At 49.9% G+C, this 27,305-nt stretch overlaps 1 protein-coding gene across 12 annotated transcripts in view; it reads left to right on the top strand.

The window, feature by feature from the left end:
- The first annotated feature begins 1,490 nt into the window (after positions 1 to 1,490).
- PPP6R2 (protein phosphatase 6 regulatory subunit 2) overlaps positions 1,491 to 27,305 on the top strand; it is a 98,694-nt gene continuing 72,879 nt past the window's right edge. For all 12 annotated transcript variants that reach the window (XM_030815285.1, XM_030815284.1, XM_030815282.1 and 9 more), the window contains exon 1: positions 1,491 to 1,725. The gene's annotated coding sequence lies outside the window, so the exon portion shown is untranslated. The remainder of the gene's footprint in view (positions 1,726 to 27,305) is intronic.

Raw genomic sequence — 27,305 nt, 5'->3', positions numbered from 1 at the left:
GACCCTTCTGGGTGCTTTACTGATTACATCAAGCTGACCTACAGCAAATACTCCAGGATAGAAGCAGGGGGCCCCCGTAGGTCTCAGGAGTCAGGAGAGAGAAACTGGTTTTGAAACAGAATGTTGGTAGTGCAGCTACCACATGTTGCAGTGGAGGCAACACACTTGCTGATGAATCCGTGTGGCTGAGAGAGGAGGAGAGGGGCTCCTGCTCACCCCAGGTGCACTGGCTGAGCACAGGAGGGGTATCAAGATCAGGTGGAGTTGCACGTGCCCACGGCAGCAGGAGCATCTGGTGCCCCTGGCCCCAGTCCCCATTACGTAGCTCAACTCAGCAGCACCTCGCGCTCCTGCAAAGGAGAACATGGCGAGGGCAGGAGAAGGGCATAGCCTACTGATCGCAGGGCGTCTCTTCTCTAGGTTGTGAGGCTGAGGCTTTTTTACCGCCACTTCCTGGAAGTTCCTCAACGGAACCTGCCAGAAATCTGCCCCTAAGGATGCTAGGGAAAAAGCTGTTGCTGGGGAAAGGCTCGCCAGAGACATCTGCTATAAAGCCGGCGAGGAGGGTGCTGCTGACCAGGGCAGGGGACAGGCGTCGGGGAAGCCCGGGGCCGCCAGCCGCAGGGCCAAGCCCTTTTCTCCTGCAACGTCTCTGGCGCCCTCTACCGACAAAGCCTAACAGCGCCAGCTGGCAAAGGAGAAATATCGAATATTTTGAGCCGTCCAGATCCGCTCTCACAGAGAGCATCGGTGAATCCTGGGCAATACACTGACATCTGGAAAAAACGTTTAGAGAGCCCTTAAGTGCTCCATGTTTTCCCAACATTTACTCACGGCTCGCTCTAACATCTGAAATAATAGTGATCATTTTTGAGATTATTTTGATGGAATTAAACAATTCCAGCACTTGTTAAATAGGCACATACTTAATTTGCAAAACGCCGTGCAAGAACCCGTAGGGCACCTGGAGAAAACTGTCTGGAGGCGGCTCAGGCACTCCGGGTCCAGGCAGGACGCGGGACGGGGAGGGGCCAGGCCTGGCGCCGGGGCTGAGCCCGCTCCTGCTGCTCGGGGCGTCCACGCCCCGCGGCCTCTGGGAGGGGCCTGTAGCAGGAGGGAGGCCCGGGAGAACAGGCCCTTTCCTGGGCCACGGGGGAAACCCCTGCCCCAGGTGTGTGCCTCTCAAATGCTGCGTCGGGCCACTCGAGGATTGTTTTGTGGCTACAACAAAATTAACTATGCTTGCACAAATCTTTAGCCAATACCTCAAAGGGAAACGTAAAAGGGGAAAGACAAACTCTTACCCCACCCACTCCGGCGGCACTCAGCACACCCAAGCCCTCGTGCTCCCACGCAGGCTGCACCGAGTGCCCCGCTCCAGGGGACCCCGGGAGCTGGCCCAGGTCCCGGCCCCGCCCACCCGCGCGGCTCCGCCCCCGGCCGCGAGCGTGCGCGCCCCACGCAGAGACCCCGCCCCCGGAGCGCGCGCCCGTGCGCCGCCGCCGCCATTTTGGAGCGATCCGAGTGCAGCCCGTGGCCCCGAGTCGGTCTCGAGCCGCCGGCCGGCCGTGCCGGTGTCCGTAGGCGCTGCGCCCTGGGCCGGGCCCATGTGTGTGCGGCCCGCCCGAGGCCGCCCGGGCTTTGCCTCCACCAGCGCCCTGGCCTCCGCTCGGGCCTCCACACGGGCCTTCGAGGAGCTGCCGCGACGCCCGGCCCGCAGGGCAGGTGAGTGCGGCCGCCCGCCGCTCAGACCCGGCCCCCAGTCAGCCAGTGCCCCTCAAGTCACTTCCCCCCGAGTCAGTCAGTGCCCCCCTCCAGATAGTTATCCCCCAGTCAGTCGGTGCCCCCCCAGTCAGTGCCCCACCAAGTCAGTCAGTGCTCCCCCAGTCAGTGCCCCCCCCAGTCCGTGCACCCTCTAGTCAGTTCCCCCAGTCAGTGCCCCCTCCAGTCTGTTCCCCCCAGTCAGTGCCCCCTCCAGTCTGTTCCCCCCAGTCAGTGCCCCTTCCAGTCTGTTCCCCCCAGTCAGTGCCCCTTCCAGTCTGTTCCCCCCAGTCAGTGCCCCTTCCAGTCTGTTCCCCCCAGTCAGTGCCCCCTCCAGTCAGTTCCCCCCTAGTCAGTGCACCCTCTAGTCAGTTCCCCCAGTCAGTACCCCCTCCAATCAGTCGCCCCCCAGTCAGTGCCCCCCAAGTCAGTCAGTCCTCCCTCCAGTCAGTTCCCCCAGTCAGTCGGTGCCCCCTAGTCAGTGCTCCCTCCAGTTAGTGCCCCCAAGTCAGTGCATCCTCTAGTCAGTTCCCCCCAGTCAGTGCCCCCTCCAGTCAGTGCCCCCTCCAGTCAGTTCCCCCCAGTCAGTGCCCCCTCCAGTCAGTTCCCCCCCAGTCAGTGCACCCTCTAGTCAGTTCCTCCAGTCAGCTCCCCCCCAGTCAGTGCACCCTCTAGTCAGTTCCTCCAGTCAGCTCCCCCCCAGTCAGTGCACCCTCTAGTCAGTTCCTCCAGTCAGTTGCCCCAGTCAGTGCTCCCTCCAGTCAGTGCTCCCCAAATCAGTGCCCCCCGGTCAGTGCCCACTCCAGTCAGTTCCCCTCCAGTAAGTGCCCCCCAAGTCAGTTCCCTCCCCAGTCAGTTCCTCCCAAGTCAGGGCCCCCTCCAGTCAGTTCCCTCCCGGTCAGTCAGTGCCCTCCTTCTGTTCCCCAACCCTACACCAGTCAGTGTCCCCTGCTAGCCGGTTGTGCACCTCACCCATCAGTCCCCACCCCACCCATCCGTGCCCCCCACCGTCAGTCAGTGCCCCTTGCAAGTCTTGCGCCTCCTGTCGGTCAGTGCCTCCGCGTTGGTCAGTGCTCCCACACCGTCAGTCCACTCTGCCCCCCATCAGTGTCCCCCAGTCAGAGTCCCGCATCCCTGTCCCCCGTCAGCCAGTGCCCCCCAGTCAATTATTTTCTGTCACGTCCCCGCTTCCCATCAGTGCCTGCACCCCCACCCGTACCCGCCAGTCACTGACCGCATAATCCGTCCCCTGCCAGTGCCCTTCCTTGTCAGTCCCAGAGCTCTGTGACCCCTTCTGTCAGCAATGCCCCCACCTGTCATTGATCTTCTCTGTCAGTGCCCCCCATCAGTGCCAGTGCCTGTCAGTAAGTTTTCCTCATAAGTGTCTCCCTCGTCCTGCCTGTTGTGGCCCTTCCCTTCTTTGCTATCAGCTTCTGTGTTAGTGCCTGTCAGATCCTCCCCATCAGTTCTCCCTTGCTGTCAGTGCCCGTCCCCTCTTTCGTGCTACCTCCTTTATCCCTTATCTGTTGGGGACCCATTAGTACCTTGCCCTGCTGTTAGTGACCCCACCTGTCAGTGTCTCCCCACTGCTTCTCTCCTACCTGTCAGTGGGAGAACTTTCAGTGCCTGCTGTCATCACCCCTCTTGTCCAATCACTGATTCCCCTTTCCATTGCTCCCCCCCTTTCCAACACCACTCCTCTTTTCCTGTGGCGCTCCCCATCAATGCTTGAGATATCACGAGTCATCTAACCTCACCTTACCCCGCACTGCCCTATTGCTTCCATCCCCATTATCTCTTCCCTCACGCCTGTCACCTTCCCCCATGCATCTATCTTACTGTCCCCCCACCTGCCACTCTGTGTACTCGCAGCTTCCCTACCTGCTTTGTCCACTCTCTTGTTACTCCTCCCAATTGGCTGCTCATTCCCTGACCTGTCAGCACCAGCTCCCCCAAGTCTGTCACTTCCATTTAGTCCCTGCCTCTCACTGCAGCCCCCTTTGTCCCTGTACCCACTGATCTTGTTCTAGACCCTTCTCCTGTGTCTTGTTCTTTCATCCACCCTTCCCTCGTGGCCTCTCTCTGCCACGCTCTTGGCTTCTCCGCGCCCCTGCAATTGCCGACACTGTTCACTGTTCACTGAAAGAGGCTCTTCACCTCTTTTTGATGTCCCTTCTTTTCTGGTTTATCTTCCTTTTGTTTTTATTTTTTACTTTAAAATGTTGTGGGTACATAATAGGTGTATATATCTCTCCCCTTTGACTTTTCTAACTCACTTCAGTTAATCTTTGGAATGTGAGAGGCAGCTAGCTTTGAGACATATTGGGGGACAGAGTCTCCCAGGCTGAGAGGACAGCACATGCCAAGGCCCTGAGGTGGGAAATTTTGGGTGTGATATCCCCCAGGAACCTAGGTAAGACTGATGTGCTTACGGTAAGGTAGAGAGAGGCAGGAGCCTGGGCTGGAAAGTTGGTCTTCTCATTAAGCCGTTCCTTGCAGGTGTTAGTAGGGGGTTGGATCTTGAGTCTGAGTTGTAGGAGAAACCTGGCCTGGAGATTGAGTTGGAGAGTGCCATGATCATACGGACATTGGCACGTGGACAGGAGGTGGGGGTGAGACGAAGTGTTGGCAGCTGGGTGTAGTGATTGTAATGGTTTAGACCTTGGTGGTGGATTTAGGAGTGTTGGCAGCTGGGTGTAGTGATGGTAATGGTTTAGACCTTGGTGGAATTAGGGAGATATTTTGGAGGCAGAGCTGTTGGGACTTGTTGGTAGATGAGAAGAGAGGTGTGAGAGAATGAACGGACTCAGGGTAATTTCTGGGCTGCTTTTATCCTCCCAGCCCCGTCAACCCTTCTAGGCTTTTTGATGGAACAAATGGGTGGATAGTAGCACTGTTTATTGAAATAGGGAAGCTGAATTAAGGTGGTGTCAGGGCTGGGGGTGTTACTACAGTTTGGAAGTAGAAAGCAAGGCTTTCTCTTGGCTGAAAGTAGTGGAAGTCTGAGAAGTCCAAGGGTCACTAGGGAGAAAGTATCTTACAGGAGGATCTGGAACCCAGGGGAGAGGTCAAGCTGCAGGTATACAACTGTCGTCATGGGGTAAGGTTTGAAGCCTTGGGAATGGCTATGTATTTAAAAGCACATGGGCTGGGTGCGGTGGTTCACGCCTGTAATCCCAGCACTTTGGGAGGCTGAGGTGGGAGCATCACTTAAGGCCAGAGCAGCCTGGGCAACATGACAAAACCCTATTTCTACAAAAACAAAAAACAGGGTCGGGCGCAGTGGCTCATGCCTGTAATTGCAGCACTTTGGGAGGCTGAGGCAGGCGGATCACCTGAGGTGGGCGGATCACCTGAGGTCAGGAGTTCGAGACCAGCCTGGCCAACACGGTGAAACTCCATCTCTACTGAAAATACAAAAAAAACTAGCCAGGCATGGTGGTAGGCGCCTGTAGTCCCAGCTACTCAGGAGGTTGGGGCAGGAGAATCGCTTGAACCTGGGAGGTGGAGGTTGCAGTGAGCCGAGATTGCGCCATTGCACTCCAGCCTGGGCGACAGAGCAAGACTCTGTCTCAAAAAGAAAAAAAAAGAAAGCATTTTGTTTGCTCATTCGTTGAAAGCAACTCCTCATCTGTTTTATCCTGAGATTGCAGCAATTCAGTCACATCTTCAGGCTCTTCTAGTTCTGTTACTTTTTTTTTTTTGAGATGGAGTTTCCCTCTTGTTGCCCTGGCTGGAGTGCAGTGGTGCAATCTTGGCTCACTGCAACCTCTGCCTCCCAGGTTCAAGCAATTATCCTGCCTCAGCCTCCTGAGTTGCAGGGATTACAGGCGCCCGCCACCATGCCTGGCTAATTTTTGCATTTTCTGTAGAGACGGGATTTCACCATGTTGGCCAGGCTGGTCTCGAACTCCTGACTTCAGGTGATCTGCCTGCCTTGGCCTCCCAAAGTTGCTGGGATTACAGACGTGAACCACCGCGACTGGCCTGAAATGTATTTCTTAAATAATAAGAAAATTAGGCCGGGTGCGGTGGCTCACGCCTGTAATCCCAGCACTTTGGGAGGCCGAGGCGGGCGGATTATGAGGTCAGGAGATCGAGACCGTCCTGGCTAACACGGTGAAACCCCGTCTGTACTAAAAATACAAAAAATTAGCCGGGCATGTTAGTGGGCACCTGTAGTCCCAGCTACTCGGGAGGCTGAGGCAGGAGAATGGCGTGAATCCAGGAGGCAGAACTTGCAGTGAGCCGAGATGGCACCACTGCACTCCAGCCTGGGCGACAGGGCAAGACTCCATCTCAAAAAAAAAAAAAAAAAAAAAAATTACTCCTTGATCCATGGGCTGCAGTACGGAGTATGTTAGCAGGCATGACAACATTAATCTCCTTGTACATCTTTATCAGAGCTCTTGGGTGACTAGGTGCATTGTCAATGAGCAGTAATATTTTGAAAGGAATCTTTTTTTTCTGAGCAGTAGGTCTGAACAGTGGGGTTTTTTTGTTTTGTTTTTTGAGACAGAGTTTCACTCTTGTTGCCCAGGCTGGAGTGCAATGGCGCGATCTTGGCTCCCCACAACCTCCGCCTCCCAGGTTCAAGCGATTCTCCTGCCTCAGCCTCCCTAGTAGCTGGGATTACAGGCATGTGCCATCGCGCCCGGCCAATTTTGTATTTTTAGTAGAGACGGGGTTTCTCCATGTTGGTCAGGCTGGTCTCGAACTCCCGACCTCAGGTGATCTGCCTGCCTTGGCCTCCCAAAGTGCTGGGATTACAGGCATGAGCCACCGCGCCCGGCCATAGAACAGTGGGCTTAAACTGTTTAGTAAGCTGGGCACAGTGGCTAGTGCCTGCGATCCCAGCACTTTGGGAGGCCAAGGCGGGTGGATCACTTGAGGTCAGGAGTTTGAGACCAGCCTGGCCAACATGGTGGAACACCATCTCTACTGAAAATAGGAAAAGTAGCTGGGCACGGTGGTGCATGCCTGTAGTCCCAGCTACTTGGGAAGCTGAGGAGGCTGAGGCAGGAGAATTGAACCTGGTAGGCGGAGGTTGTGGTGAGCCGAGATTGCGCTATTGCACTTCAGCCTGGGCGACGAGCGAAATTCCTCCGTCTGAAAAATGAAAAACAAAAAACCCTGTTCAGTAAACCATGCTGTAAACAGATGTATTGTCATTTAGGCATCGTTGTTCCCTTAACAACAAAGCATGGGGTAGATGTAGCGTAATTCGTGTTTCTTTTTTTTTTTTGAGACGGAGTCTTGATCTGTCACCAGGCTGGAGTGCAGCGGTGTGATCTTGGCTCACTGAAACCTCCACCTCCCAGGTTTAAGCGATTCTCCTGCCTCAGCCTCCTGAGTAGCTGGGACTACAGGCGCCTGCCACCATGCCCAGCTAATTTTTGTATTTTTAGTGGAGACAGGGTTTCACCATGTTGGCCAGGATGGTCTCAATATCCTGACCTCGTGATCCTCCCGCCTCAGCCTCCCAAAGTGCTGGGATTACAGGCGTGAGCCACTGCATTCGGCCTGATTTAGCATAATTCTTAAGGGTCCTAGGATTTTCAGAATGATAAATGAGCATTCAACTTAAAAGTCACCAGCTGCATTAGCGAGTCAGCCTGTGCGCTCAAGCTTTGAAGCCAGGTGTTGACTTACCCTGTCTAGCTGTGAAAATCCTAGATGGCACCTTCTTCCAATACAAGACTGTTTCGTCTATATTGAAAAATCTGTTCTTTGTCATAGCCTCCTTCATCAATTGTCCTAGCAGGATCTTCCAGATCTAGCTACAGCTTCTATGTCAGCAGTTGCTATTTTGTTTTTGTTTTTTGTTTTTTTTGTTTTGTTTTGTTTTTTGAAACGGAGTCTCCCTCTGTCACCCAGGCTGGAGTGCAGTGGTGCCATCTCAGCTCACCGCAACCTCTGCTTCCCGTGTTCAAGTGATTCTCCTGCCTCAGCCTCCCAAGTAGCTGGGATTACAGGTACCCGCTGCCACACCCAGCTAATTTTTTTTTTTTTTTTTTTTGAAATGGAGTCTTGCTCTGTCACCCAGGCTGGAGTGCAGTGGTGTGATCTCGGCTCACTGCAAGCTCTGCCTCCCAGGTTCATGCCATTCTCCTGCCTCAGCCTCCCCAGCAGCTGGGACTACAGGCGCATGCCACCATGCCCAGCTAATTTTTTTGTATTTTTTTAGTAGAGATGGGGTTTCACTGTGTTAGCCAGGATGGTCTCGATCTCCTGACCTCATGATCCACCTGCCTCGGCCTCCCAAAGTGCTGGGATTACAGGCGTGAGCCACCGCACCTGGCCACACCCAACTAATTTTTGTATTTTTTAGTAGAGATGGGGTTTCACCATGTTGGCCAGGCTGGTCTTGAACTCCTGACCTCAAGTGATCCTCCTGCCTCGGCCTCCCAAAATGCTGGGATTACAGGCATGAGCCATCGCACCTGGCCAGCATTTGCTGTTTCACCTTACACTTTATTATGTTATGGAGGTGGCTTCTTAAACCTCATGAACCAACCTCTGCTAGCTTCGTTTTTCTTCTGCAGCTTCGTCATCTCTGTCATCTTTTGTAGAATTGAAAAGAGTGAGGGCCTTACTGTAGACTATTTAAGCCTGGTTGGGTCTTCTCTCCAAACCATTAAAACTTTCTGCAGGCATTGGGTGCGGCGTCTGACGCCTGTAATCCCAGCACTTTGCGAGGCTGAGGCAGGTGGATCACGAGGTCAGGAGGAGACCATCCTGGCCAACATGGTGAAACCCCATCTCTACTAAAAATACAAAAATTTGCTGGGTATGGTGGCGTGTGCCTGTAGTCCCAGCTACTCGGGAGGCTGAAGCACGAGAACTGCTTGAACCGAGGAGGTGGAGGTTGCAGTGAGCTGAGATCGTGCCACTGCACTCCAGCCTGGTGACAGAGCGAGACTCTGTCTCAGAAAAAAAAAAAACACACACACACAAAACAGCAACAACATAACTTTCTGCAGGCTAGGCACGGTTGTGCACACCTCTAATCCCAGCACTTTGGGAGGCTGAGTGGGAAGGATTGCTGGAGCTCGGGAATTTGAGACCAACCTGAGTAATACAGTGAAACCTCATCTCTACAAAATATCAAAAGTTTAGCTGAGTGTGGTAGTGCGTGCCTATGGTCCCAGATACTGGGGAGGCTGAGGTAGGAGGATGGCTTGAATCTGGGACATCAGAGCTGCAGTGGGCTGTGATGGTGCCACTACATTCCAGCCTGGGCACCAGAGTGAGACCCTGCCTCCAAACAGAAAGCAGCCTTTTCCATATCGGCAATAAAGCTGCTTTGCTTTATTATTATTTATGTGTTCACTGGAGTAGCAGTTTTAATTTCCTTCAGGAACCTTTCTGTGGCATTCACACCTTGGTAAACGGGTGCAGGAGGGCTAGCTTTTGGCCTGTCGGCTTTTGACATTCCTTCCTCACTAAGCTTAAGCATTTCTAGCTTTTGATCGAAATGAGAGACATGTGACTCTTCCTTTGCTACAGGATTAATTGACCCAATTTTATTACTGTTGTGTGTGAGGGAGTAGGGAGCCCTGAGGAGAAGGGGAGAGACTCAGGGAAATGGCCAGTCAGAATTTATGCAGCATTTATTAAGTTTGCTATCCTATATGGGCACGGTTTGTAGTTCCCCAAAACAATTATGATAGTAACATCAAACATCACTGATCACAGGTCACCGTAACAGATAAAATAATAATGAAAGAGTTTGAAATATCATGAGAATTACCAGAATGCAACACAGAGACACGAAGTAAGCACATGCTGTTGGAAAAATGGCGCCCCTCGACTTGCTGATCACAAGGTTTCTACCAGCCTTTAATTTGTAGAAAACGTATTACCTGCAAAGCACAATGAGGGGGAAGCACGTTAGACAAAGCACGCCTGTGTCGTTTTCCATTTCACAGATGAGGAAATGGAAATAAACAGCAAATAGGTGATAGAGGCAAGATTTGTACCCCAGGTAGCTTGACTCAAAAGCCTCCCTTTTTTTTTGTTAAGGGAAAGGCTAACTTTTAAGATATTTTTAAAAATTTTTAATAGATTCCCTAGAAGAATAGAGGAAGAGCAAAGAAAATTAAAAGAATAAATTTTGGAATTACAACGATAACTGATTATGTATCAGGCATTTGTGTGTGTGTTCCTGTTTATGTTCCAATACAGTTTTATTTAGAAAAGCTGACTGGGAGGCCGGGCGCGGTGGCTCACACCTGTCATCTCAGCACTTTTGGAGGCTGAGGTGGGCAGATCATCCACCTGAGGTCGGGAGTTTAAGACCACCGTGGCCAACATGGTGAAACCTTGTCTCTACTAAAAATACAAAAATTAGCTGGGCATGGTGGCACGTGGCTATAATTCCAGCTACTCAGTAGGCTGAGGCGGGAGAGTCACTTGAACCCAGAAGGCGGAGATTGTAGTGAGCCGAGATCCTGCCACTGCACTCCAGCCTGGGCGACGGAGCGAGACTTCGTCTCAAAATAAATGAATAATAAATAAAGTAAAATGCTTGGGACTAGAGGTGTTTTGGATTTCAGATTTTCTCAGATTTACCAGTGGAGCATCCCAAATAAGGAATCTGAAATGCTCCAGTGAGCCTGTCCTTTGAGCATCATGTAGATGCTCAACAAGCTTTGGATTGGAGTGCTTTTTTTTTTTTTTTTTTTTTTTGGCCCGTCAAGTGAAGCACTGGGAGTGGAGAGGGAACACAAACATTTGTAGCTGGGCACGGCGCCTCACACCTGTAATCCCAGCACTTTGGGAGGCTGAGGTGGGTGGATCACCTGAGGTCAGGAGTTGGAGCCCAGGCTGGCCAACATGGTGAAACCCCGTCTGTACTAAAAATACAAAAATTAGCCAGGCATGGTGGCAGGCGCCTGTAATCTCAGCTACTCAGGAGGCTGAGGCAGGGGTTGCAGTGAGCCGAAATCACGCCACTGCACTCCAGCCTGGATGACAGTGAGACTGTCTCATACACGTACACATACATACAAATCTGTAACTGGTTGTGATCAATTAGTTGTAAAAGTCACTGCACCTGGATCAGCCTTTTTTTTTTTTTTTTTTTTGAGACGGTCTCATTCGGTGTCACCTAGGTTGAGTGCAGAGGCACAATCACAGCTCACCACAGCCTTGACCTGCCAGGCTCCTGAGTAGCTGAGACTACAGGTGCCTGCCACCGTGCCCGTCTAATTTTTTATTTTTTATGCAGACAGGGCCTTGCTGTGTTGCCCAGGCTGATCTTGAACTCCTGGACTCAAGCGATCCTCCCACCTCAGCCTCCCAAAGTACTGGGATTACAGGCATGAGCCACTGTGCCTGGCCCAGGATTTCAATTTCATGATTTTTGGTTTAGAGATATTCCTCCTATATTGGAAATCATGTTATATCCACATACAGCAAGCCTTTTTTTTTTTTTTTTGAGATGGAGTCTCGCTCTGTCGCCCAGGCTGGAGTGCAGTGGTGTGATCTTGGCTCACTGCAAGCTCCGCCTCCTGGGTTCACGCCATTCTCCTGCCTCAGCCTCCTGAGTACCTGGGACTACAGGTGCCCGCCACTACACCCAGCTAATTTTTTTTCTATTTTTAGTAGAGACGGGGTTTCACTGTGTCAGCCAGGATGGTGTCGATCTCCTGACCTCGTGATCCGCCCACCTCGGCCTCCCAAAGTGCTGGGATTATAGGCGTGAGCCACCGCGCCCGGCGCAACCCTCTTCTTTAAAATGGAAAAAAAAAAACCTTTAAAAATTTTTCTCTTTTAAAAAATATACACATAACACATAATTGTACATATTTATGGGGTACATAGTGATGTGTAATACCTATAGTGTATTTCCCTCTTTTTAACACAGAATGTACAGTCTATCTTTTTTTCTCGAGACAGGGTGTCACTCTGTCATCTAGGCTGGAATGCAGTGGAATGATCATTGTCACAGCAGTCTCACCCTTCCCAGGCTCAGGTAGTCATCCCACCTCAGCCTCCCAAGTAGCTGGGACTGCAGGCACACACCACCATGTCCAGCTAATTTTTTTTTGTATTTTTAGTAGAGACAAGATGTTGCCACGTTGGCCAGGCTGGTGAAAATTCTTACATTAATACAAGTCTTTTCTGTGGACATACGTTATTTCTTTTGAGTAAATAGGAGTAGAAGTGCTGGGTTATAATATAGATGTATATTTCACTTTTTTAAGAAGCTGCCAGTTTTCAGCCGGTTGTGGTTGCTCATGCCTGTAATCACAGCACTTTAAAGGAGGCCGAGGCGGGTGGATCACAAGGTCGGGAGTTCGAGACCAGTCTGACCAACATGGTGAAACCCCGTCTCTACTAAAAATACAAAGATTAGCCGGCCATGATGGCTGGCGCCATAATCCCAGCTACTTGGGAGGCTGAGGCAGGAGAATTGCTTGAACTCGGGAGGCAGAGGTTGCAGTGAGCCAAGATCGCACCACTGCACTCCAGCTTGGGCGACAGAGGGAGACTCTGTCTCAAAAAAAAAACAAAAAAGCAAAAACAAAACTTCCAGTTTTCCAGACTGGTAACATTTTACACTCCTGCTAGTAATGGGTGAGAGTTCCTCTCGTTGCCTGTGACAGCGCTTAGCCTTTTTACTTTTAGCCATTCAGGCGGTAGTGGTATCTTACTGTGGTTTTATTTTGCGTTTGTCTGATGAATTATGATGATGAGCAACTTTTCAGGTGCCTACAGGCCATTTGTGTATTTTTTTGTGAAGTATTAATATCTATCCATGCTTTTACCCACTGTTTATTGGATTGTCCTTTTATCCACTTTTAGGAGTTTACAAAAATAACTTCTGGTTACAAGTCCTTTGTGGTGTGTGCATGTGCGTATGCATATACATAGTGAGGGGAGGAAGAGGAAGGGGGTGAATTTTTTTTGTAATACGAGTTGCCTATTTTCTCTTTCTCTTTCATCTCTTTCCCTCCCTCCCTCCGTCTTTCTTTTCTTTTCTTTTTTCTTTTCTTTCTTTTTTTTTTCTCTCTCTTTCCCTACCTCCCTTCCTTCCTTTCCTCTTTTCCTCCCTTTCTGTCTCTCTCTCTTTCTCTCTTTTTCTCTTGATGAGGTCTCACTCTGTCACCCAGTTTGGAGTATAGTAAATGTGATCATAGCTCACTGCAGCCTCAAACTCCTAGGATCAAGCAGTCTTACCACCTCAGCCTCCCTGGCTAATTTTTTTTTTTTTTTTGAGATGGAGTCTTGCACTGTCACCCAGGTTGGAGTGCAGTGGCACGATCTCCACTGCAACCTCCACCTCCTGGGTTCAAGTGATTCTCCTGCCTCGGCCTCCCAAGTAGCTGAGATTACAGGCACCTGCCACTAAGCCCAGCTAATTTTTTTGTATTTTTAGTAGAGACAGGGTTTCACTATGTTGGCCAGGGTGGTCTTTAGCGGGGATTACAGGTGTGAGCCACCGCACCCGGCACCCGGCCCCTGGCTAATTTTTAAAATTTTTTAAATTTTAATTTTTTGAGACAGGGTCTCGCTTTGTTGCCTAGGCTGGAGTGCAGTGGCGTGATCATGGCTCGCTGCAGCTTTGACCTCCGGAAGTAACCCTCCCACCTCAGCCTCCCAAGTAGCTAGGACCATAGGCACAAGCCACCACACCTGGATAATTAAAAAAAAATTCTTGGTAGGGACGGGGGCATCTCTGTGTAGAGATGGGGGTGTCTCTGTGTAGAGATGGGGACGTTTCTTGGTAGAGATGGGGGCATCTCTGTGTAGAGATGGAGGCGTCTCTGTGTAGAGATGGGGGTGTCTCTGTGTAGAGATGGGGGTGTCTCTGTGTAGAGATGGGGGTGTCTCTGTGTAGAGATGGAGTGTCTCTGTGTTGCCAGGCTGGTGTTTTACCCCTGACCTCAAGTGATCCTCCACCTTTAGCCTCCTGAGTCGCTCAGATTACAGGTGTGAACCACTGTACCCAGCTCCTGTTTATTTTATTTTTTCTTTTTTTTTGAGACGGAGTCTCGCTCTGTCGCCCAGGCTGGAGTGCAGTGGCGCGATCTCGGCTCACTGCAAGCTCCGCCTCCTGGGTTCACACCATTCTCCTGCCTCAGCCTCTCCGAGTAGCTGGCACCACAAGTGACCGCCACCACGCCCGGCTAATTTTTTGTATTTTTAGTAGAGACGGGGTTTCACCGTGGTCTCGATCTCCTGACCTTGTGATCCACCCACCTCAGCCTCCCAAAGTGCTGGGATTACAAGCGTGAGCCACCGCGCCCGGCCTATTTTATTTTTTCTTATTTCTTAATGGTATCTTTTGATGAGCAGAACATTTTAATTTGGATAAAGTAAAAATTTACCAATTTTTTCTGTTATGATTATTTTGTGTCTTAAGAAAATTTTGCCTGCACCAGGTTGTGTAGATGCTGCCCTGTGTTTTTTGTAGAAGCTTTACGGTGGTAGCTTTTGTGTTTAGGTCTGTCATCCATCTTTTTCTTTTTAACAGCTTTATTGAGATAAAATTAATATGATGAACTGTACATGCTTAAAGTATAAAATTTGATAAGTTTTGACATATGTATACATTTGTGAAATCGTCACTATAGTCAGGATAGTAGTAAACGTGTTCATTGTCCCCAGAATTTCCTCATGCGCCATTAGGATTCTTTCCTTCCACTCTTTCCTTTCCCTCCTTCTCTAAGCAGCTGCTGATCTCTTTTCTTTTTTTTTTTTGGGAAGGAGTCTCGCTCTTTCACCCAGGCTGGAGTGCAGTGGCGCGATCTCGGCTCACTGCAGGCTCTGCCCCCCGGGGTTCACGCCATTCTCCTGCCTCAGCCTCCCGCGTAGCTGGGACTACAGGCGCCTGCCACCTCGCCCGGCTAATTTTTTTTTTGTATTTTTAGTGGAGACGGGGTTTCACTGCTGATCTCTTTTCTGTATGATCCATCTCGCTTTAATTTTTGTGTGTGATGTGAGGTGGGGTTGGGATACATTTTTCTCCGTATGTATATGCAATTATTCTACCATCGTTTGTTGAAAGGACTCTGTTCTCCATTTAATTCCATTGGAACCTTTGTTATAAATCAATTAAACGTGTCTACAGGCTTATTTCTGTTTTTTCTGTTCCATTGGTTTATTTTCTATCCTGTGCTAACACCACAGTGTCTTGATTATTGTAACTTAATGGTATATCCTGAAACCAAGTAGTGTAAAAGAACCCCCCACTCTTTTTTGAGCCAGAGTCTCGCCCTATTGCCAGACTGGAGTTCTAGTGGCACGATCTCCACTCACTGCAACCTCCACCTCCTGGGTTTGAGCGATTTTCCTGCCTCAGCCTCCCGAGCAGCTGGGATTATAGGCGCCAGCCACCACGCCCAGCTAATGTTTGTATTGTTAGTAGAGACACGGTTTCATCCTGTTGGCCAGGCTGGTCTTTTTTTTTTTTTTTTTTTGAGACTGAGTCTTGCCCTGTCGCCTAGGCTGGAGTGCAGTGGCGCGATCTCGGCTCACTGCAAGCTCTGCCTTCTGGGTTCGTGCCATTCTCCTGCCTCAGCCTCCCGAGCAGCTGGGACTACAGGTGCCCGCCACCACGCTCGGCTAATTTTTTGTATTTTAAGTAGAGATGGGGTTTCGCCGTGTTAGCCAGGATGGTCTCGATCTCCTGACCTCGTGATCTGCCCGCCTCGGCCTCCCAAAGTGCTGGGATTACAGGCATGAGCCACCGTGCCTGGCCTGTGGAGTGTTTTTTTATGATGAAAGAGTGTTAGATTTTGTCAAATGCTTTTTCTGTGTATATTGAGATGATCACTTGTGTTTTGTCGTTTATCCACATGTGATATGTTAAATTAATTGATTTTCGGGTGTTAAAGCAAGCTTGCATTCTTGGGATTAAATCCCCCGTGGTATGGTGTATAATCCATTTTATATATGGTTGGATTTGATTTGCTAGTGTGTTGTTGAGGCTTTTTACATCACCTTCTTAAGAAATATTTGTGTGTGACTTTCTTTTCTTTTGATGTCTTTGGTTTTGGTATCAAGGTAATACTGGGACCCATAGAATGAGTTGGGAAATTCTTCATTTCTTTTACAGATCACATTTCTATCCGGGATCATTTTCCTTCAGCCTGAAGCACTTCCTTCAGGATTTCTTGTAATGTGGGTATGATGAGGACAAATTCCCTCAGCTTTTGTTTGTCTTCAAATGTCTTTATTTATATTTCTGTTTTCAAAGGATATTTTTGCTTGATACAGGATTCTAGGTTAACAGCTTTTTTCCCTTTCAGCACTTTTTTTTTTTGAGATGGAATCTTGCTCTGTCATGGAGGCTGGAGAGCAATGGCACAGTCTCGGCTCACCGCAGCCTCCATCTCCTGGGTTCAAGCGATTCTCGTGCCTCAGCCTCCCAAGTAGCTGGGACTACAGGTGCCTGCCACCATGGCTGGCTGATTTTTGTATTTTTAGTGGAGCTGGGGCTTCACTGTGTTGGCCAGGATGGTCTTGATCTCTTGACCTCATGATCTGCCTGCCTTGGCTTCCCAAAATGCTGGGATTATAGGCGTGAGCCACCGTGCTCAGCCTTTTTTTTTTTTTTTTTTTTTTTAAGAGAGACAGGGTCTCCTCTGCTGCCCATGTTGAAGTGCCAGTGGTATGACCACCATGGCTCACTGCAGTCTTGAACTCTCAGGTGTAGGAGACCCTCCTGCCTCAGTTTCCTGAGTAGCTAGGACTCCAGGTACATGCCACCACACCTGGCTAATTTTAAAAAAGGTTTTTAGAGGTGGGGTCTCTCTGTGCTGCTCAGGCGGGTCTTGAACTCCTGGCCTCAAGCAATCCTCCTGCCTGGGCCTCCCAAAGCATGGGGATTATAGGTGTGAGCCACCATGCCTGGCCCAGGAGATCTGTATTTTTATCCTTGTTTACCGAGGAGCCGCAGAGAAGCTGGCACTTAGCTCCATTGTCAGAGCTCACAGATAGGACACCTATTGGGTGTGAGCCAGGGAGCTGACCTGTGCTTCTGCCCACTGTTGCTGCTCACAGCAGTCTCTCAGGTTTGGCACTGTGTGGAGTCTATCAGTATCTGTTTTCTCTGCTAGACGTCGGGTTCCTTGGGGCATGATAGGTTTGTCCCACTATTAGCTACATTTGTTGCTGAATGAACTGACTGATGCCCAGTGTCCTCTCTCTGGGCTACTGTGGACAGTCACACCTTTAGGAGCTCTTCAGGAATTTGACTGTCACTCATCTCCTGTTGACTGCTCCACTTTGAAGACTTCTCTCCTCATGATCCCACCGTCTCTAAGCCCGTGGAACTCTGCTCTGACCCTTTCTCAGCTCTGCTGTGATGCCCTTCCTGGACTAGTTCGGTCCTGGGTAGTGCCTTCCTGGCATCACCCTCAATCTTGGTCATTCCTTTTGGATTTCCTTTGCTAACTCCTTTTTTTCTTCATTGACTCAGTCAGAATCTGGTTATCATATGGACACTGAGAACATGGGCTTTGCTCTCAGCCAAACCTGGGTTCAAGTTCTAGAACGGATACTTACTAGCCCATGATGTTGCGCTAGTCATGTAATTATTGAGACCTCTGCTTTTTACTTGTGAACTGGGGGTTGGTAGGAAACTACGTGCTGCATTAGGCTTTGAGCTTTGAGTGTACGGAGGAAGCCAGCTACTGCCACTGTCCTGTGGCTGCTGGAACCCTAAAGGCCGTTTCTTGGCTCTTACTTCTTCTGTGCGTCTTGTTTGGACTTGAGCTTTGTTCACTGCCCCAGTTTCCTCCCTGCTGCTTTTTGGTGCTGTTTTCTGCCTGTTTGACAATGCTTTTTATCTAGCTTGCCTTCAGCTATTTTTCCTTCAAGAGTCTCAGCCCGGCCGGGCGTGGTGGCTCAAGCCTGTAATCCCAGCACTTTGGGAGGCCGAAGCGGGCGGATCACGAGGTCAGGAGATGGAGACCATCCTGGCTAACACGGTGAAACCCCATCTCTACTAAAAATACAAAAAATTAGCCGGGCGTGGTGGCAGGCGCCTGTAGTCCCAGCCACTCGGGAGGCTGAGGCAGGAGAATGGCGTGAACCCGGGAGGTGGAGCTTGCAGTGAGCCGAGATCGTGCCACTGCATTCCAGCCTGGGCAACAGAGCGAGACTCCGTCTCAAAAAAAAAAAAAAAAAAAGTCTCAGCCCAGAGTATGCCCTGTCTGTCTGCCTTTGACCCAGGGACTGTTTGTTCTGGTTCCTGTTTTCCCAGGATTATATTATTGACAACAAATACAGCATAGACGCGCTGTCTGTTGTGGTGCGTCTAGGTGCAGACTAGGGCCTTGCTGTGGTGTGCCTTTGGTTTCCTGCAGTTGATTGTTTTTCTCTCTAGGCCCCTTGGAGGCATCTGGTATTAGCCACTGTCCTAGGGCAGTGGTGGCAGTCATGACTGTTCTCTGTCTTGGAGTCACACTTTTACCTGCAGTGCACATGCAGCAGGCGCTTGCGCAAGGTTCCAGAGCTGCTCAGTGATGGAAACTGGACTTTATGCCTGGACTTTTGTGGTCAGGGACTGCCCTGATGTGGCCAGGCCTGCCTGGCTCAAGAGGTTCTCTGGCTGCCTGGAGGGTCTGCGTTGGGCTCCAGGAAGGGGAGGAGTGGGGGCCAGGGCCCTTAGCACTGGTGATGAGGAAGGCGCATCCTCACAATGCTGGCCATCTCTGTCCTTAACTGGGAGAGCTGCCATGGTTGCTAGTGGTGAGCAGATGGAGGTTTTCAGTTTTCACTTGAGCCTTCATCCTATGTAACAGCCAGGAGGATACTCTTCTGAAAGCCAGGAGACACCGAGAGCCTGGCGTGGGCCTGACAGCTGTCTGTTGGGGCTGTGTGTTAAAGTCACCTTTCTGAGACTTTGGTGGGAGACCAGCTGGGCCTCCACTGCTGGGAGGAGAATTGCTACCTTGGGAGCTTGAAGACCCTTGGAATGTGCAGTGACATAAGCAGGCTGTTCTCAGCCCGTTGCTGAGTCCTTACTGTATTCCCATTGCAGAGTATGTGCTCTACGTGGAGGCCTCTTCCCATGCTCAGTTGGTGGAAGGGCTCAAAGGCAGGCAGGGTGCTAAGGACTGAATTGTGTCGTGTCCACTGAAAGAGTAAAGGCAGACCCAGAGCATGCCAAACGCAGTCAAGAGATCTTTATTAGCAGAGTCGAGTCAGGTCACGCAGAGAGAGAGAGTGCTGTTGGGATGGGATATTTATATCCCTTAGGGCTACGTGGGTATCGATGATTGGGTCTGGGGGGCGGGCCTGGGGATGAGCAGGGGCGGGAGGGGGAGCGGAAGGTGTTATTTTCTTATTGGGTCTTTCTTGGCGGGTTTAACATTGCGTCAGGTGTGGAGAGGGAGGAAGAACCCGGAACTGTCGCCATCTTGTGGTACCTTACGTGTCTGCGCCACCCAACATCCACCCCAGATTCCTATGTTGAAATCCTAAATTCCATTTAGTGGTATTTGGAGGGAGGCCTTTAGGAGATAATTAGGTTCCATGAGGTCACCAGGTGGGGCTCTCAAGATGGGACTGACACCTTCATATGAGGATACACCAGAGAGCTTGCTCTCACCCTCCCTGCTGTGAGGACAGAGTGAGAAGGCAGTGGTCTAAGGGCAGGGGAGATAGGCTTTCTCAGCAACCTGATCGTCCAGCACCTTGACCTTGGACTTCTAGGCCCCAGAACTGTGAGAAATAATTGTCTGCTGTTTAAGGTGTTGTGTTCTGACCGCCTAAGCATACGAAGACACCAGGTTAGTGGAGGGCAAGAAGGTGGCTGGCTCTCTGGCACAGCAGTCATTGAAGACTGGCTCCTTAGCCACTGGTGGCCTGAGGATGTATTTGGCTTGTCCTGCATAGTATTGGCCTGCATAGTGTTAAAAAGTTAATTATAGGCCGGGCGCGGTGGGTCACGCCTGTAATCCTAGCACTCTGGGAGGCCAAGGCAGGTGGATCACGAGGTCAGGAGATCGAGACCATCCTGGCTAACATGGTGAAACCCCATCTCTACTAAAAATACAAAAAAAATTAGCCGGGCCTGGTGGCGGGCGCCTGTATGTAGTCCCAGCTACTCCGGAGGCTGAGGCAGGAGAATGGCGTGAACCCGGGAGGTGGAGCTTGCAGTGAGTCGAGATCGCGCCACTGCACTCCAGCCTGGGCGACAGAGCGAGACTCCGTCTCAAAAAAACAAAACAAAACAAAAAAAGTTAATTATAAACATGAAGATTTGGGGATTTAAAAAAAGATGTGGATTTTTGTCATTTCTTGTAGAAGCAGATGTGTGCTGCTGCCCTGTGTCCTTGCATGGCTGTGACTGCTGGGGTGGGCCTGTCTCTGCTCCCTTCACTGGGCACATGCCCTCTTGTGCTGCAGCCTTCACTCTGCTACTGTCTTCAGCCAGCTTCCTTCCTTACACTTAGCATCTTGCCTTGTTCTGCAGGCCTTTAAGTTGCAATCTGTGCTTTAGGATGTTGCATGAGAATCAGCAGTCGGGTGACTGGGAACTTCTCCATTGCCACAGTTAAGAAAGGCTTTACTTCAGAGTTATAATGCTCTAGTATGTTCATCTCTGAGTAGAGCAAGCTTCCTTTTTTTCCCTTTCATATTCCTGGTGTCTGGAGTTAGCCTAGGCCTGAGTGCTTCCAATGCTCATGCAAAGCTTTTTCCGGGGGAAGATTCTCCACCTTTTCACTGTGTTTCTTGGCTCTTCTTGAGGGCATATGGTAGAGTCTGGAGCTGGCAGCCTGGAGAATGGAGAAGCCAGCTCCGCTGTCCGCAGCTGCCGCTCATGAGCCTTTCGATCTCTCTCCTGCTTCTGCTCTTACGGACGGACTGGAGTCCTACTAGAGCTGGGCTCATCTGACCATTCAGCGTGCTCCCCTGGGGCTTGTTTCAGGATCCAGTCTCTGCTGTTTCCTCATCAATTTGGTTCCATTTACTTATTTTGCTAGAAAATTTTAAAGTAAAGGGTGAAGAATAACCAAGACAAGCGTGAAAAAGAGTAAGAAGGGAGTTGCCGTAACAGATTTTCAAACTTTTTTTTTTTTTTTGAGACGGAGTTTTTGCTCTTGTCGCCCAGGCTGGAGTGCAGTGGGGCAACCTCGGCCCACTGCAACCTTTGCCTCCCGGGTTCAGGCAATTCTCCTGCCTCAGCCTCCAGAGTAGCTGGGATTACAGGCATGCACCACCACGTCTGGCTAGTTTTTTTGTATTTTTAGTAGAGACAGGGTTGCACCATGTTAACCAGGCTGGTCTCAAACTCCTGATCTCAGGTGATCTGCCCACCTCGGCCTCCCAAAGTGCTGGGATTACAGGCGTGAGTCACCGCGCCTGGCCCAGGTTTTCAAACTTATTGTGAGGCCAGTGGAATGGATAGCCTGGAAAAGGACCCTGTATAAATGGGAACTTGGTATATGAGAGAAGTGTCATACTTGAAATATATATTTAAAGCAATGTACCATGTTTAGGCATATAAGTCGTAAAATAATGAAATTATGGATACTGCGAGTTAGTGATTGTCTCTGATTGCTCGAGTTCCTGGGTTCCTCAGTGTCCTGGAAACATTTGTTTAAGAAGGAGGCACATACAAACAAATGTTAGTGTTTGTTAAGTCTCATCACATGGATATTATGCCCTTCTCTAGACTTCAATATATTTAAAAATTTTCATAATTAAAAATAATATTTAAAACTGAGTTATTATAATTCTCTAAAAGATATAAACAGTCTTGTGAGAGCACTGAGGAGGGACTCAGAAAGTTGACAAAGGTAGCTATAGATGGTCTTCAGGTAGGAAGATCAGGCAAGAGTTTGTCAAATAGAGAAAGTGGGAAGAAGGCGTTCCAGTCAGAGGGACCGTGTGTGCAAAGGTGTTAGCTGGGAGAGACACTCAGCATATTTAGATAGTGAGTTTTGGTACGGTTACAGAATCGGGTGGGGATGAGGAAAGAGTGCCAAAGGTATATTGTGTGCAGGTCCCACTTAATGTGTCATCGTGTAGAGGCTTACAGCAGAAGTACAGTGTATTCTTTATTCCCTGTTTGTCTTTTTCTACCTTATTTTGGATTAAGAATGTTTTTATGTGTGATGGTATTAGAAGGTGGGCATAAAAAGAAAAAAAATCTTTTATGATTCTCTTTGGGTCTTTGTATATCTTCCATGTCTCTACTTAATCTTTCCTTTAGGTTCTTGGACATATGAGATACTTTTTTCTTTTTTTTTTTTTTTGAGACGGAGTTTTGCTCTTGTTGCCCAGGCTGGATTGTAATGGCGCAATCTCAGCTCACTGCAACCTCCGCCTCCTGGGTTCAAGCGATTCTCCTGCCTCAGCCTCCCGAGTAGCTGGGATTACAGGTATGCGCCACCACACCTGGCTAATTTTATATTTTTAGTAGAGACGGGGTTTCTCTATGTTGGCCAGGCTGGTCTTGAACTCCCAACCTCAGGCGATCCACCCGCCTCAGCCTCCCAAAGTGCTGGGATTACAGGTATGAGCCGCCGTGCCCGGCATGAGATACATTTATAAGAACTATTTAGGCCGGGCACAGTGGCTCACGCCTGTAATCCCAGCACTTTCGGAGGCCGAGGCGGGTGGATCATGAGGTCAGGAGATCGAGACCATCCTGGCTAACACAGTGAAACCCCGTCTCTACTAAAAAATACAAAAAATTAGCCCTGCGTGGTGGCGGGCACCTGTAGGAAGCTGAGGCAGGAGAATGGCGTGAACCCGGGAGGTGGAGCTTGCAGTGAGCTGAGATCGCACTGCACTCCAGCCTGTGTGACAGAGCGAGACTCTGTCTCAAAAAAAAAAAAAAAAAGAACAATTTAAATGTCCTTATCAATTCTTTATTATGTTTTTTTTAGAGACAGTGTTCCGCTTGCTGTGTCAGTCAGGCTGGGTTGCCATGGTGCAGTCCTGGCTCACCGCAGCCTCAGACTCCAGGTCTCAAGTGCTTCTCCCACCTTACTCCTGGGTATCTGGGATTATAGACATGAGCCCCTGGACCAGCATTGTCTGTTAACTCATCTGTGTCATTTCTGGGTTGGTTTTGTGTTGTTTTTCCCCTCATTATGGTTTATGATTTTTCTTTTCCTGCTCCCTTGCATGCCTAGAACTTTTTGATCAGATGCCCAGACATTGTGAATTTTATCTTGTTGGATACTGAGCATTTTTGTGTTCCTATAAATATTCTTGACCTTTGTTCTGGGATGAGGTTCAATTACTTGGAAACAGTTAGTTTGATTCTGATAGGTCTTGCATTTCAGCTTTGTTAGGTGGAACCCGAGTAATTTTTAGTCTAGGGCTAGTTTTGCTCCACCACTGAGGCAAACGTCTTCTGAGCATTATGTCCAAAGCCTTGTGAATTACAAGGTTTTCCACTGCGACTGGCAGGAAGAGGAAGTATCCTTGGCTCTGTGTGAGCTTTGAGGATTGTTCCCTCTCATCTTTTTTTTTTTGAAATGGAGTCTCGCTCTGTCTCCTAGGCTGGAGTGCAGTGGTGCAATCTCAGCTCACTGTAACCTCCGGGTTCAAGCAGTTCTCCTTCCTCAGCCTCCCGAGTAGCTGGGATTACAGGTGCCCGCTACCATGCCAAGCTAATTTTTGTATTTTTAGTAGAGATGGGGTTTCACCATGTTGGCCAGGCTGGTTTCGAACTCCTGACCTCAGGTGATCCACCCACCTCGGCCTCCCAAAGTGCTGGGGTTACAGGTGTGAGCCACCGCACCCGGCCCCTCTCATCTTTTTGAGTGATGCTTTCCCTGGCTTGAATGCTTTCCTTACACACATGTACTGATCAGTGCTTGGCTGGAGACTGGAGTGGGAGGTGTCCTCTGCAGATCTTCAGCATTTGCTGTGAGCTCTGCCCTCTCTGGAGTTCTGCCTGTGAACGCGAGCTACCTTGGACTGCCTGGACTCCTAGTTTTGATTTTTCAAGTCAGGAGACTGCCAGCCAGCCTCCACCTGGTTCTTCTTCCTTGGGCTGTGGCCTGGCTTTTCAGGCAGAAGCTGGACAATTACAGGGCTCCCTCCTGTCATTTGTTTCCCTTTTTTCAGGGACCCTTCACTGCCTGGTGTCCAGTGTCTAGTGTCTTGAAAACCATTGCTTCCCTATGTTTTCTTTTTGCTTTTCTTTTTTTTTTTTAGTTGTTGCAGATGGGAAGGTAAATCTGGTCTGTTGTTCCGTCTTGGCCAGAAACAAAAGTATAAAAAAAAGAAGTTTTTTAATGAAAGCTTAAGTTTGTGTAGAAATACTCATGGGCACCTAGAAGAATGCTGACCCACTTTCTGGTTGGGATGTGGGGTGCCTGGACAGGGGAGCGGAGGATGCCTGGACAGGGGAGCAGAGGATGCCTGGACAGGGGAGAGGAGGATGCTGGAGGGGGGGGGGGGGGGGGGGGGGGGGGGGGGGGGGGGGGGGGGGGGGGGGGGGGGGGGGGGGGGGGGGGGGGGGGGGGGGGGGGGGGGGGGGGGGGGGGGGGGGGGGGGGGGGGGGGGGGGGGGGATGCCTGGACAGGGGAGCGGAGGATGCCTGGACAGGGGAGGGAGGATGCCTGGACAGGGGAGCGGGGGATGCCTGGACAGGGGAGCAGAGGATGCCTGGACAGGGGAGAGGAGGATGCCTGGACAGGGGAGCGGAGGATGCCTGGACAGGGGAGCGGAGGATGCCTGGACAGGGGAGCGGAGGACGCCTGGATAGGAGGGCAGAGGTGGCTTTCTCCTGGGTAGGCATCAAAGCATTTGGTGTATTTAGTGAAGATGATGGGGATAGGGCTTGGAAGAAGTTTCCCTGGAAAAATCAAGGGCTATAGAATGAGATGCTGAGGGAATGATAAGAAAGCGATTGAAGTCTGCCCTCCTGAGACAGAATCTTGGCTGGAGGGCACAGGCAAAAGAAGGCTTATATCCTGCAATAGGAGAGAGTGTAGGAGGCTGTGATGTTGCCGGGGGAGCAGTGGGCAGAGGATGAGGGGTGGATGCTTAGGATGTACCTGTTAAGGAGTGGGCCTGGAGCTGCCCGTCTCTCCTACACTGTCACAGTTGCCATTCAAGGCACACAGCTAAGTAGAAAATGGAAAAAGGAGGGAAGGACTATTGCTTCCAGCATTATTAGATGCTCTTACCAGGCTCTCCCATTACAGTCCAATTAGATGCTGGATAAATTACAATAAATATAATTACTTTATTTTTTGTTTTGTTTTGTTTTTTGAGACAATGTAGGGTCCAGCCCTACAGGGCCTGTGGGTTTTGCTCTTTGTGTGCAGAGATGAGAGATGGTAGAAATAAAGACACAAAACAAAGAGATAGAAGAAGAGACAGCTGGGCCCAGGGGACCACTACTACCAAGACACGGAGACCAGTAGTGGCCCCGAATGCCTGGCTGCACTGTTATTTATTGAATACAAGGCAAGGGGGCAGGAGTGTGAGTCGTCTCCAATGATAGGTAAGGTCACGCGAGTCACGTGTCCACCGGACAGGGGGCCGGCCCTTCCCTGTTTGGTAGCCAAGGCGGAGAGAGAGAGAACAGGTTACGTCATTATTTCTTCTATGCATTTCAAAGACTTTAGTACTTTCACTAATTCTGCTACTGCTATCTAGAAGGCGTAGCCAGGTGTTCAGGGCGGAACATGAAAGTGGACCAGGAGCGTGACTGCTGAAGCACAGCATCACAGGGAGACGTTTAGGCCTCCGGATGGCTGCGGGTGGGCCTGACTGATGTCAGACCTTCCACAAGAGGTGGTGGAGCAGAGTCTTCTGTAACTCCCCCCAGGAAAGGGAGACTCCCTTTCCCAGTCTGCTAAGTAACGGGTGCCTTCCCAGGCACTGGCGCTACCACTAGACCAGGGAGCCCTCTAGTGGCCCTGTCTGGGTGTGACAGAAGGCTCACACTTGTCTTCTGGTCACTTCTCACCGTGTCCCTTCAGCTCCTATCTCTATGGCCTGGTTTTTCCTAGGTTATAATTGTAGAACAAAGATTATTCTAATATTGGAATAGAGAGTAATGCTACAAACTAATGATTAGTAATATTCACATATAATCATATCTATATTTCTAGTATAACTATTCTTACTCTCTATATTTTATTTATTATACTGGAACAGCTCGTGCCCTCAGTCTCTTGCCTTGGCACCTGGGTGGCTTGCCGCCCACAATACAAGGTCTCACTTTGTCACCCAGGCTGGAGTGCAGTGGTGTGATCATACCTCACCACAACCATGCACACCTAGGGCGAAGGGATCCTCCCACTTTAGTCCTGAGTAGCTGGGACTGCAGGCGTGCACCACCACACCTGGCTAATGCTGGTGCTGTTTAGGGACACACACCCATTCTTCCTCCAGCTCACACTGAGTAGAATTTGTTAAGAAGATGCATGCTACAAAATCACTGACTTAAGATTAGAATAAACAGGCCCAAGATCAACATTCTAAAAACATTTCTTGGCCGGGTGCGGTGGCTCACGCCTGTAATCCCAGCACTTTGGGAGGCCGAGGTGGGCGGATCAACTGAGGTTGGGAGTTCGCGACCAGCCTGACCAACATGGAGAAACCCTGTCTCTACTAAAAACACAAAATTAGCCGGGTATGGTGGTGCGTGCCTGTGATCCCAGCTACTCGGGAGGCTGAGGCAGGAGAATTGCTTGAACCCAGGAGGCAGAGGTTGTGGTGAGCCGAGATCACGCCATTGTACTCCAGCCTGGTCAACAAGAGTGAAACTCTTATCTCAAAAAAAAAAAACAAAAAACCACATTTCTTTATTTTGAAAACTGTGTATAAAGTTTTAGAAAAGTGGGCTGAAAAGCCTATTTTGAGGTATTTAGCTTAATAATTTTAATCATGAAATGTTAGGTATAAAAAGTATTACCTGTTTTAGAAGGTGGTAACACTGACTTATCCTTGGGCTACTGGCACCACTTTGAGTATCTTTTTTGTTTGATTTTTATTTTTTATTTTTTTAGAGATGGGGTCTCTGTTACCCAAGCTGCAGTACAGTAATGTGATCGTGGCTCACTGCAGCCTTTTATTTTATTTTTGAGACAGAGTCTCACTCTGTTGCCCAGGCTGGAGTGGCTCACTGCAGCCTCAGCCTCCTGAGTATCTGGGATTACAGGCTCACGCCCGGCTAAGTTTTTGTGTTTTTAGTAGAGGCAGGGTTTCATCATGTTGGCCAGGCTGGTCTCGAACTCCTGACCTCAAGTGATCACCCACCTCGGCCTCCCAAAGTGCTGGGATTACAGGTGTGAGCCACCACGCCTGACCTTTCACTGAAGCCTTGAACTCCTGTGCTCAAGCAGTCCTCCCACTCAGCCCCCCCTCCCACTCAGCCTCCCAAGTAGCTGGGACCACAGGTGCGTGCCACTACACCCAGCTAACTAAAAATTTTTTTTTTTTTTTTAGTAGAGGCAAGGTCTCGCTGTGTTGCCCAGGCTGGTCTTAAACTCCAGCACTTAAGTCATCCTCCTGCCTTGGCTTCCCAAATTGCTGGGATTACAGATGTGAGCCACCACGTCCCACCTTTTGTTTGATTTGTATATAAAATGTAAAAATATGCA

The sequence above is a fragment of the Nomascus leucogenys genome, chromosome 7b (genome assembly GCF_006542625.1).
Source record: "Nomascus leucogenys isolate Asia chromosome 7b, Asia_NLE_v1, whole genome shotgun sequence".
Lineage (NCBI taxonomy): Eukaryota > Metazoa > Chordata > Mammalia > Primates > Hylobatidae > Nomascus > Nomascus leucogenys.
This window is presented reverse-complemented; position numbering and strand designations above follow the sequence as displayed.